At 47.2% G+C, this 12729-nt stretch overlaps 1 protein-coding gene across 3 annotated transcripts in view; it reads right to left on the bottom strand.

Annotated features, from left to right (window-relative positions):
* Positions 1-10343, bottom strand: part of AVPR2 (arginine vasopressin receptor 2) — a 30252-nt gene extending 19909 nt beyond the window's left edge. Inside the window, exons 1-2 of one of the 3 annotated variants that reach the window (XM_029609532.1) lie at positions 10163-10343; positions 9546-9698 (exon numbers count right to left, since the gene is read on the bottom strand). The gene's annotated coding sequence lies outside the window, so the exon portion shown is untranslated. Of the gene's footprint in view, positions 1-1373; positions 1486-9545; positions 9800-10162 lie in introns of those variants that run through there. The other 2 variants (XM_029609543.1, XM_029609553.1) reach the window with 2 other exon arrangements.
* Positions 10344-12729: the final 2386 nt, after the last annotated feature.

Below are 12729 nucleotides of genomic sequence, written 5' to 3'. Positions count from 1 at the left end.
ACCCACCCGAGATCACACAGAGTCAAAGACAGAGCAAGGGGTTAGAACTGAGGCACAGGGAAACAAAACTGCTTGCTTTGATGGGTACAGGAAGGGCAACTGTAATGTGCTTTCAGATACCAGTTTTTCTTAGGCAAATGCAATAGTTGACTTCAATATTTGCTATCTTTCATTTTTTCACAGGGTACACAGCTTCTTTATATGAATCTGTACATTGGAACTGTATGTGGTTACCTGTCCAGATAGGGGTTAGGGGGGGACGCTGAGCCAGAGTCAGGTATCGTCAGATATTAAGTTCGGGAGCTGGAGGAACTCCCAGCCATGACAGCCAGGGATCAAGTTACAAACAACCATGGGTTTACCAGGGTTGAGTTGATATCTCACACAGACCTAGGCACAGGATCCTCAGTGCTTTGTCCGTCTCTGCTGGTGAGAGAGGAGAAAGGGTCATGCCAGGTTGGGGGTGCGAAGGGGTTTGGCACTCTGCTCTCTAGATAGGTGCCTAACTGTCCATAATGGGAAATCTAGCCCTGATGCTTATATAGAAGTTTACAAGATTTTGTTTTATTCTACAGGATTTGAAAATCCTCGGGTTTATGGTGGAGACCGAGGAAAGCATCTAAATCTCCCCATCTCAGGTAAAAGACAGGGTTCTTCTGTACAGCACATTTTTTTTTTTGGTAAAGGGTCCCACTTTATAATGCGGCATTGTAAAATATCGCCATAAGCCTAGGACGGACCCTTCCTGCTCTTTCGGCTGAGTCTGACAACTTGTGGGGTGGAAGCAGGAGTCAAGCAAATCCCTGCCACCTGCCCCCACTGAGGACGCGACGAAGTAACACTCGTGGGAAAAGGAGGAGGGGTTAAAAAGTCACTGCGGTGTTTCTCCATAGCTATCACTCTCTGAAGTGTCCCACTAAAAACGTCCTTCACTTCAGTGCATCACTGTAAAGAGTCCCTCTGGTGTCCCTCTAAGGGAGAATGTTTTCAGCTAATGATGGCAGAGGAGAGGAAGTGTGTGAATGTGTGTGTGTGAGGAGAGGGGGAGCCGAGTGATTGGCAGGACAGGTGGCAGCTAGTTCTTCTACAAAAACAAAATTAAAATAAATAGAAAATATCAAATCGGGTCCTTTGTTGCTTTTGCCAGGGTCATCTAAGCAGCCTGAAGAAGAAAGGCATGCAGCGTCTGCTGACAGGACACCGTCGTGTGTACCTTGACCTCCAGCAGAGGGAACTGGGTCTCTGTGGAAACCAAAAGTGCATCCAGCAGCCGAAGTCTAGAGGGAGCTGAGGTCAGCATATTCTGCTGCGATTTGCGCCCCTAGAATAGAATACCCACCTCCCTCCCAAAATCATGTTCTCTTAATCCTAACCTCCAGCTCTGTCGCCAGGCCCGGATTTAGGAATAGGGGCAGGAAGCAACTGCCCCAGGTACCAAATTCTGATAGGCGCCGTCGGCGCAGCGTTGCTAACGCTGCCACCGTGAGGAGCTGCCGACCCTTTCGTTTTCCTTCCGGTCCGGTCTGCATTGCGGACAGAACTTCGACAAATGTGCGCTCAGTTGTGTCGAAGTTCTGTCCGCAATGCAGACCGGACCGGAAGGAAAATGAAAGGGTCGGAAGCGAGGGGAGGTGTGCCACAGGACATCAAGGGGAGAAGGGGGAGATCTCCCTCCTCCCCCGCCTCGGCAGCAGCGCGAGCAGCCTGAAAGTCACCCCCAGAGTGTTCCCCCCACCACTCCCTGCTCCTGGTTTCCTGCACCTTCTTTCAAACCTGACTCTCAAAGAGCAGGCAACTGTCCTCGTTTTGTGTTCCGGAAAGACCGAGGACGTCCAGAAAGCAATCGTGCAGGTTACAGGCCTGGAGCAGGCGCTAATAGCTGAGCGCATGTAAAAGAAGTACAGAAAAGCAGAAAGAACTGCGTTTCTGTACTTCGTTTACAAGCAGAAAAAAAACAGCTTTTCTTTTTTTTTTACTTAAAAATAAAAATACCTCGGCAGAACGCTGAGTTATGAAGACCGATGCCGAGTTTACCGGCACCGGTTTTCGTAACCGGCAGCCGCGGCAGGGTCGGGTTAGCAAGGAGGCACTAAGGTCACGCAAGCGCCTCCTTGCTAGCGCGACCCCCTAATTTGGGTATAGCATGTGCGACCCCCCCCTTGTGGGCACCACGTGCGCCTTAAGAAAGCAAGCGCGGACTTTTCAGCGCCTTCTTTCCGCGCTTTTTATTGCATTGGCCCCCAAATTAGTGAAGAGGTGGCTGCCAGTGGGTCCCGACAATCAATGCTCTATTTTACAGGCGTCAGTTTCCGAATCCGCTGACAGCCACGGGTTAGGAAAATGGACGCTGGTAAAATTGAGCGTCCGTTTTCCTAACCTGCTGACCGGCGGGCAGATTTAAAACAATATTTTTTTTTCAATTTTTGGTTCCTCCGACTTAATATTAAGTCAGAGGGTATACGGAAAAGCAGTATTTTCTGCTTTTCTGTACACTTTTCCTGGTTGCTTAGAATTTAATTTCCGAGAGTAAAATTTGCGGCTTGGCCGCACATTTTACTTTCACTATTCCGGGTGACTAACTAATGGGCTCATCAACATGCATTTGCATATGATGCGCGCTATTCGTTTTCAGGGGGTTGGCCGCGCGTTTTCGATGCGCTATTACCCCTTACAGTATAAGGGGTAATAGACGCGGGTCGGAAACGCGCAGCAAATCGTGTGGTAAATGGTGCACTCGGCCGAGCACACCATTCAGTATTGGCCTGTTTGCTTGGAGACTGCCCGTAGATTCCCAAAAGGTATTTCAACCGCTGTTTCACTGGGTGCCATGCAGTGCCAAGAAATACATCATCTTTTATTTTTTTTATTTAGGAATCTTATATGCTGCTATTTCCTGAACAAGGTCCTGGTTCATCGATAAAACATTCATAAAATACAGTCAAAAACAAAATATAAACAAAATAAATTCACAAATTACAATCAAACATGGTCACTAAAGTAAAGCAAACTTAGGGCCTGATTTACTAAGCATTTTTCCCATAGACACAGAATGGGAGAAAAGCCATAATAAATCAGTTCCTTAATAACACAAATTTTAAAAACGGCAGGAGATACCTCTAGCATAGGAAACGGAACCAGAATGGCACAGGAAATGGATGCAGGTTTTGAGGCTCTTAGTTGTTTTGGGTTTTTTTTTTGCTTTTCAGGACTGTGTGTTTCGCTGGCCTCGTAGCACTATGCACATCTGCCACTGGAATTTAGCTTGGGAAATGGGCTCTGCATTCAAATGCCTTTGTGAACCCTGGTACAACCCCTGCCGCAGTTTGCTGGTTATAAAATCGACTTGTTATATGCTGGGTTACTGCAAAGCAGAATTAGACACTGAAGCTCAGGTTGTGTTTATTTTCTGTAACTGTCTCCAGCTACGGCATTGGAGAGGACTGACTAAGGACATTAGCCATATAAAGAACACATTCTGAGCTTTGCATTCTTCGGTACACCATGTAAAAGACAGAACTTTTTCTAACCAGTAAACTGAGAAGGGAAGAGTCTTCTGTAGGGATGAGAAAAAAGTAGTGTAAATCTAATAGATTAGTTCTTTCAGCCTCTGAGCTTGAAAATTTGTTCCACTTCCCCTCGGGAACTTCTCTGACCCTCCAACAGGTGACAGCACCTGACAAGGAGACACCAACAAAGTGACGTAGGATCTGGCCCATTATAGGGCCCAGCTGCTGGCTGCTCCTTTGAAGCGTCGTGTCATTAAATTTCTTTTAATAGCTATTAAAATAGGCTATAAAGAAGGAGGAAGGAATGTGGAAGCAGGTTGTGCACGATAAGGATCTGAGAATTGAAAAATCACATTATCTGATTTTCCCCCAAAAATTTTTATGTGCTGGTTGCGACAGCCGAGATGGTTCCAGTGCTGACGTCTGTGCCAGCTGCTGCTATCTGATGGGGATGTGAGGAAGTGAGGAATATCTGCCAGGACAAAAGGTGAAGGACAAGTCTTTGTGTCTCAGTTCTAATCCCCAGTTTAGTCACTAACTCTCTGTGACTTTGGGCAAATGAATTTAGTTTCCTGTGCATCAGTTCTAATCCCCAGCTCTGTCACTGACTCTCTGTGTGTGACCTTTCGGAGTCACTTTATCTCCCTGTGCATCAGTTCTAATCCCCAGCTCTGTCCCTGACTCTCTGTGTGTGACCTCAGTTGAATTGTTTTATTTCCCTGTGCTTCTGTTTCTTGAACTCCAACTAGGTATTCGTACTAAATTTACTCTTTCTCTTTTGTAAGTTGCCTTAAAATTTTGGTTCCAGAAATGTGCTTCTGTTGCATCCACCTCAGGGGGTGGCTGCGTCTTTCTCTCTGCTGAACTAAACTGTAGAGGGCTTGAGTTAGCCCCATGGCTCAGAATGTAGCGCTGCATGCTGCAGTTCTGAGGACCCAGGACTGTATCTCTCATCCAACAGGGTTGGTCAGACCTGGGCACCCTGTGGAGGTGGTGTGCGCTCACTTCTAGGGGGAGGGGGGAAGGTAAAACTCCTGCCACTAGCGTGGCCAACATGTGAGGGCGTATCTGGGAGGAGGTTTCCCCTTCAGCCCTTGGGCAGATGAGGGTCTCCTCCCCAGCTGCCAGGACATGCCCCGTGCCGAATGGGGAAGCGGGGAGTGAAGGTGGGGAAAGACAAAACACACAAACCAGCAACACAGAAACCTTGCAAAGCTCGTAGTCAACCCGCGTGCATGAAACCTGAATTATATTATGATATCTTCTTCTTGTTATTATTAAAAACTACCTGTGCCCCACTCCCAGCCTAAGGGACACAGGTAGTTTACAGGATGCAGCGTGCACACTAATCCTATTAGCAGTAATAATCAGATGAATTTGATGCAGAACGCTTGGGCCTTGTCCTGTCTGATTCTTTCTGGAAACCTTTCTCCACACTTTCCAACACTCCTTGGTGCTAGCGATCTGAAAAAGAGGAAGTTTACCACCCTCTCACCCCCCCCCCCCCCCCCAGATACAGGGCAGTGAGAAAAGAGAGTAGGGAGATCCTTCCCTCCATAGTGTAAATCCATAAGGAAAAAGCACTAAAAGCTTTCCCCGGGACTCAGCAAATCCAACTCTGTTTTCATAAGGGTTTTAGCTCTGTAAAATTAAAACGTTACCCTTCTTAAATTATAAAAAAAAAAAAAAAAAAAGCTTCTGAAAACCAGAGGATGGAAGGAACAGACTCAAAACCTTCTCTTTTAAATTATTTCATTAAAATTTGCAAGTCTCCCATTTCCCCTGTTTGAAACCACACCAATAATTTCCAAATTGGGGAAGGGAATTTTTCAGCTTTTTTTTTTTTTTTTGGACTGCTTTCTTGATACCATCCTGGGGACCTGGCACAGGGCGTCTTCGAGGCCAGTACAAAGCTTGCGGCTGCACCGTGCCCCATGGTGGTCACTCACTGCCCAGGCCCACAGAAGGCCCCTGAGGTGATGAGGCGGCCCAAGATGAATGAGCCGGTACTGGTGACGGATTTAGATTTTTGTTGCTGTCAGGCGCTAATTGTGCCTTTGCCTCTGCCCTCCAATCCCCCCCCCCCTTCCTAGCAAGATCACAGCGCAGAAAGCAGCAGGTCCGAGGCCCTGCTCCCCTCCCCTCCCCATCTGAAGCACCTCAGATGATGATTCTGATTCCAATTCAGTAGATGATTCTGCAGCAAGAGTTAGAAAATTCTGTGGCATGTGGACCTCTGCATAATTACATAATATTACTTTTACATTACGTTACATAAATAAAGTCATTTTGCAACCTTGCTTATGGTTCTGTTGAATTTATTTTGCTTTTTTGGGATGGAAAATAGGCTTTCGAGTATCAGTACAGGGAGGGGAATTCAGCGATGGGAAGAGAACAAGGAGTGAGGAAGTGGCACAGGGTTGGGAAAAGGAGAGAGAGAGAGGAGGCCCGCAAATGGGGAGAGGTGGGGAAGGTTTAGCAGATGGGGAACTGGGAGTGAAGAGGGTGAGAGAAATGGGGATAGGGGGGGTGAGAAGACAGAGGATGGAGGCCGGAGACGGGGAACAAGGGAGACGGAGGGGATCAGGAAAGAGGAGGGAGGGAGGGGGGGGGATTGGGAATTTAGGATGGGAGAAGAGGAGGAAGAGGGAGGTATAATCTGGAATCAAGGGAGATGTGGAGGGAGAAGGTGTGAGGATCTAGGAAGAGGATGGAGGGAAGGAATTTGGGAGGGAGTGTCCAGGATCTGGGGAGGGGGGAGAGAGAGAGAGGAAGGGAGGAAAGATCCAGGAAGAGCAGGGACAGAGAAGAGGAAGGTGAGGGATGGAAGAGAAAAGGATAGGGAAGAGGAGAGGAGGAGGGGGGACAGGAAGGAGGGTGTGACAGAGGGGAGAAGGAGGAGGGAGAGGAAGGAAGAGAAAAGAGATGGGAGAGGGCAAGGGATAAAAAAGAGAAGAGGGTGAGGAAGTAGAGGAGGAAGGGAGTGGAGGGCTAGCAAGGGAAGGGGATAGAAAGGAGGAAAGAAAAATGGAGGAAAGGGAGAGAGATACTAAAATGGTGGAAGGGAAGGGAGGGAATAATAAAGGGAAAAGAACGGAGGTAAGGTGTTCAATTTTTTGCTGATTTTTAAAAAGAGCTCAGGGATGATCCCGGATACTATAGACTGGTGAGCCTGAGTTCAGTGTTGGGCAAAATGGTAGAAGCCATGCTTACAGACAAAATCACTGCCCGTATAGATAGACATGGCTTAATGGGGAAGAGTCAGCATGGCTAGTAAGGGGAAGTCTTGACTTACCAATCTTTTAGACCAGTGGTTCCCAAACCTGTCCTGGAGGATCTCCCAGCCAGTCGGGTTTTCACAATGAATATGCATAAAATCAAATTTGCATATTATGGAGGCAGTGCACGCAGATTTATCTCATGCATATTCATTGTGAAAACCCGACTGGCTGCGGGGGTCCCCCAGGACAAGTTTGTTTTAGAATTTATTGAAAGGGTAAATAATCATGTTTGCTCATAACCTTGGCCTCATGGGGGTCAAGTCCAGTAGATAAAGGTGAACCGAATGATCTAGTGTATTTGTATTTTCAGAAAGCATTTGACAAAGTCCTCCATGTGAGATTCCTCAGGAAATCACAAAGTCACAGGACAGGAGGCAGTGTCCTGTTGTGGACTGCTGACTGGTTAAAAGCTGGAAACAGAGGGTAGGATTAAATGGTCAGTTTTTCAAATGGAGAAAGGTCATTAGCGGAATACCAGAGGGGCCGGTACCAGGACCTGTGCTGTTTAATATATTCATAAATGATCAGGAAAAAGGAATGATGAATAAGGTGATCAAATTTGCAGATGGCACAAAAATTATTAGCAATTGTTAAAATAGCAGTTTGCAAGGAACTGCAGAAAGACCTTGTGAGATTAGGAGACTGGGCAACTGAATGGCAGATGAAATTTAATGTGGAAAAGTGCCGCGTGATGTGCAAAGGGAAAAATAATTCCAGCTCCAGATACACGATGCTATGCTCTGTATTGAAAGTTGCTACAAGGACCTTGGAGTCCTCGTGGACAATACAATGAAATCCTCTGCTCAGTACGCAGTGGCTAAAAAAAAAAAAAGCAAATAAAATGTTTGGAATGATCCGAAATGGAATGGTGAATAAAATGGAAATTATCATATTGCCTCTGTAATGATCCATGGCGTGACCACACCTTGAGTACCGTGTATAGTTCTGATCTCCCCATCTCGAGAAAGACAAAGTGGAACTAAAATAGGTGCAGGGGAGACTGGCAATAATGATAAAAAGGGAATGGAGCAGCTCCTTTGTGATGAGAGGCTGCACAGGATAGGACTCTTCAGCTTGGAAAAGAGAGGGCTGAGAGGGGACATGGTAGAAATGTATGAAATCATGAGTGGGGCGGAACAGGTAATTAAAGGACCTTTGTTTAACCTTTCAAATAATACTAAAACAAGGGGGCTATTGCCAGAGGACATGATCAAGGCGATTGGCATAGCAGAATTTAAAATTGGGCCAGTGCAAGAATATTCAGCGAGCTAGGCAAAACGTTGGCCACGCACCCCTCCCCCAACTTTTTATTGCTCTGGCACAACACCCCTCTGGGCTTCACACTGGCTGCATTTTGCCACCCCCAAAATGTTGGCGCTGTAGGCATATGCCAATTTTCCCCAATGGAAGCACCAGCCCTGGTTTAAAAGAGGCTTGGGCAAATTCCTGGAGGAAAAGTCTATAACACATTATTAGCCAGGTAGACTAAAGAAAGCCATTGCCGTCCCTGGGACTGAGTAAGAGGAAACAGGTCTGCTTTATGGGATCTGCCAGGCACGTGTGACCTGGATTGGCCACTGTCGAAGACAGGATACTGGACTCAGTGGACCTTGGTGTGATCCAGTCTGGCACTTTTTATGTTCTTAAGGTGAGGAAGGAGACAAAAAAGGGGATGGGGGTAGAGATGGAAAGAAAGGACAGAAAATGAGACACTGGTAAAACCCAATGAGATATGAAAAAGAGGAAAGGAACAAAAAAAACCAAAGACATAAAATAAAAAGATGGAAAAAGGGAAGAGACAGAACAAGCAAAGATGGGGAAAAGAGGCACAAAATAGAGGGAAAAGGGAAATAAGGTCCTTGTTTAATGTAACTTTTGTTTCTCTCCGATTATAAAAGTTGTGCCTTCTGTTATAGTTCTCTATCCCCGTTCGATGTAAACCGATTTGATACGGTATTTAACCATGAAGGTCGGTATAGAAAAATGCTAAATAAATAACAAATAAATAAACAGAAGGGTGAAAACAGAGTCCCGAAACAAAGGGGAGATGAAATAAAGAAAACAAAAAGAAATAAAGAGAAAAATAAAATGAAAGCGAAAGAAAAAAAATAAAGAAAAACAAAAAAAGTTGAGGAAAATCCAGAAAAAAGAAGGAACGAAACAAAAGAAAAGAGGCATTGGAGAAGAGAGGAGGAAGAAAAAGAGAAAAGAAACACAAAGGCCGGAAAGGATTCTATTGACAATTGTGTTCCATTCAGTATCCGGGGCGCAGGGGATGAGGGGAAGAGGACCTGGGGGAGCGATGTGCAGCAGGACCAGGAGAGGAGGGGGTTTCAGTTCGTGGGCCCCAGGGTTGAGAGGGCGGGGAGGTCAGAAATGGGAAAGAGAAGAATCTAGCACCATCTCTACATACAATATTTAGATAGAAGAGCGAACAATTCCACATGTCATTCTTACACCAGCCTTTAAAGCTGGCTCTGGGCATGGGATCCATGCTAGCCGGGAGGGCACAGTGGCCCCTGACACCCTACTGGGTGAGTGTTCATCCAGGACACCGGACTGTATCCAGAAGGCAAGTCTCATTTTTTTTTTTTTAAATCGCTGTAGAACTCAAGGTGTTCGTTCCCCTCCCCCCTCCCCCTCTCTTTGCTCTCTGTGAAGAGAAAGCCTCTTCTCCTCCCCTCCCCCCCCCAGTCACCGGGGCGCGAGCCGGGTGAGGGTGCCCCCTGCCTCGCCTCCTCGTGCGGGATCCGCTTACCTTCTCGCCCGCTCCTGCCGGCGCGGGGGCTGAGCTGCCGGCCGCTCTGCAGTGCCACGGAAGCCGGGCTCGGGCAGCCAGAGAGAGACTTTGGCACGAAGTTTGCGCTTCTCCCGTCCCCCTCCCGATTGCTTTTTGAATGGAAGACGCAGGCTGGTGGGGGGAGAAAAAATATCAGAAGCCAGGCAATGCACCCCCCACCTCCCCCTTTTCACTTTGGCTTCTGAGCCATGCAGAGGGGGGGGGGGGGGGGGGGGTGGCTGAGTTAGCCGAGGAAGCAGAGTGGGTGTGCAGGTCTGTCTGACAGAAGTGACTGTGTGTGTGTGTGTGTGTGTGTGTATCAGAGCGAGAGGGGAGGGAAGGAGGGGGAGGGGATCATTATCTTTACATTTCAAAACTGTCTGCATTTACCCTCTAGCCAAAAAAAAAAAAAAAAAAGTTGCAAACTGGCAGATCAGGAAAGCCGATAGGTTTGGGGTTTTGACTGCATTTTTAGCTCCTGCTCTTGGGTGAGTTGCAGCTTTCCCAGCCATGAGTTCAGTCACCGGTGACAGACTGCAGTAGATCCCTGTTATAAGAACCCGCCCCCCCCCCCCCCCCCCCCGTTACAAGCTCACCTTTTCGGAGCTCCTGGCATGTCCTTTACGGGAGAGCGATTCCTGCCATAAAAGACCATTTTAAACCTGTTCCCGGTCTGTTCTTACAAGAGAAGTGAAGGTCAGGTTTTCTTGTTAGAAGGTGTCCTGCCTACGAAGGACAGAGCCAGGCTGAGATGACAATAGTTAAACTGTAGGAAAGCAGTGTATAAAGGAGAATTTTAATTTGGTGATTTCCTAGGGCAGACTCTTCACCTTGCCCTGGAAGAAGATGTCAGTGTTACATAAACAGGTGTGACTGGATGATCGACTTCAGGGGTGTGAGCATCCTTCTGTTCATTTATAATATTTAATGTATTTCTGGGTGCATTTATATAAAATCTGGGTCATACCTGTGAAAAATGTGTGTGTGTGTGTGTGTATCTATATACATACATACAGCTGAGTCTGTGTGTTATACAGAACGGGGTACCTGTATGTGTTTATGTGTTTTCCTGTGGGGTGGGGGGTGTGAATCTGTATAGAAATGTATGTCTGAGTATATGTGTTGACCTGTGTGTGTGCATCTGTGTGCACAGGAGCATTGTGGGTTTAAATGGTGCCCCAGGCAGTTGTGGGGGCATCAATTTAAATCTGAGAATTGTAGCAGGCCAGGGGTGGAGAAAGGGGGGTCTCCCCTCTTTCTCTGATGATGGGGTTAGGGATGGGTGGGTGTCTTTCCTGTGATGACACAGCCACACAGAAGTGGTTGCACTGGGGTTTATAGGCCAATTGGAATGGAGATCTGGGGCCACATGTGGTTGCCTATTTCATCCACCCCTTTTGACAGCCCTTTCTGTGGATTTACACAACTATGTGCAGGGCTGGCTCTAAGGCAAAGATACCTTGGGTAAAGCACCCTTTCCCCAACTATTCCCCCATGCATTAGTCCCTGGTGCGGAGGCAGAGGTGCACACAAGCTTTCTCTCCAAGTGAGCAGCGGGGGCAGAGTACCTCCTCCTGAGCAACTGCACCACCCATCTCCTTCCTCCCCTCATAAGTACATGCCATACTGGGTCAGACCAAGGGCCCATCAAGCCCAGCATCCTGTTTCCAACAGTGGCCAATCCAGGCTACAAGTGCCTGGCAAGTACCCAAAAACTAAGTAGATCCCATGCTTCTGATGCCAGTAATAGCAGTGGCTGTTCCCTAAGTCAACTTGATTAATAGCAGGTAATGGACTTCTCCTCCAAGAACTTATCCAAACCTTTTTTTAAACCCAGTTACACTAACTGCACTAACCACATCCACTGGTAACAAATTCCAGAGCTTAATTGTGCATCGAGTGAAAAAGAACTTTCTCCAATTAGTTTTAAATGTGCCACATGCTAACTTCATGGAGTGCCCCCTAGTCTTTCTATTATCCGAAAGAGTAAATAACCTATTCACATCTACCTGTTCTAGACCTCTCATGATTTTAAACACCTCTATCATATCCCCCCTCAGCCATCTCTTCTCCAAGCTGAAAAGCCCTAACCTCTTTAGTCTTTCCTCATATGGGAGCTGTTCCATCCCCTTTATCATTTTGGTTGCCCTTCTCTGTACCTCCCCTGGCATCCTCTCTTCCCTGTCTCTTACCTCCCTAGCAACTTGTCTTACCCCCTCCCCTAGCATCTGCCCCTGCCTCCTTCCCACAGTATCATCTCCTCTTACCCCCAACTCCAGCATCTATTTCCATGTCTCTTGAAACCACATCACCAGTATTCTCTGCCCTGCTATTAACCTGTTCCCAGTATCTGCTTCCTGCCTTTCCCTTTCTCTCTGCCAGCTCCTCTCCCTTACCTCCCCCACCTCCCTGTGCTGCTCCCTCTGCCTCCTCCCTGGGCAAAATTACTGCTAAGCAGGTGAGCTTCTACCAGCCTGTGCCGGTCCTGTGAGCATGTTCAAAACTGGCAGGCTGGCACTTCCTGCATGCTGATCTCGCAAATGCAGCAGATCAGTGAACAGGAAGTGGCAGCCCGTGAGTTTCGAGCATGCTCACAGGGTCATCACTGGCAGGAAGGAGCACTGATCATGGTGGCATGAGCTCCCGCTGCATCTCCTGTTCTCCCACCAGCGCCAGGTCTGGCTCTGCATAGCCTAAAGGATGGCAGGTGTGGCTGCTTAAGGAACATTGCTCGACCACACTTGCATTCACCACAGGGAACAGGGTTGGTAGTAACCCTGGGTCACTGGCATCCCTTGTTGCACAAGGCCCCAGGCGTCCACCCTCATCACCTTACCCAAAAGCCGGCCCTACATGTGTGTGTGTATGAATAGCACTTTGTGCATATCTGTGTACATTTATAGAACTGAGAATTAGGGGTGTGCATTGAGAACATTTTGGTTCAGTTTGCTCTTTTGGTTCAGTTGCCATTTTTTATTCATTTTGGTTCCCAATTTCATTTGATATAACTTTTAATTTGTTTGCATCGCATTAAAGTCAATGAGAGAGGCAATGCATCCTATTTGGGACTCTACCATTGGGTTTTCTATCTAAGTTCAATGAAACTTGTGGGCAAGCATCAGCAGCAGAGAGATACCAGGAGTGGGGAAAAGTGGCTATAAAC

The sequence above is a fragment of the Rhinatrema bivittatum genome, chromosome 1 (assembly GCF_901001135.1).
Source record: "Rhinatrema bivittatum chromosome 1, aRhiBiv1.1, whole genome shotgun sequence".
NCBI lineage: Eukaryota > Metazoa > Chordata > Amphibia > Gymnophiona > Rhinatrematidae > Rhinatrema > Rhinatrema bivittatum.
Note: the sequence above shows the minus strand (reverse complement) of the source record. Positions and strands in the feature narration are given on the sequence as shown.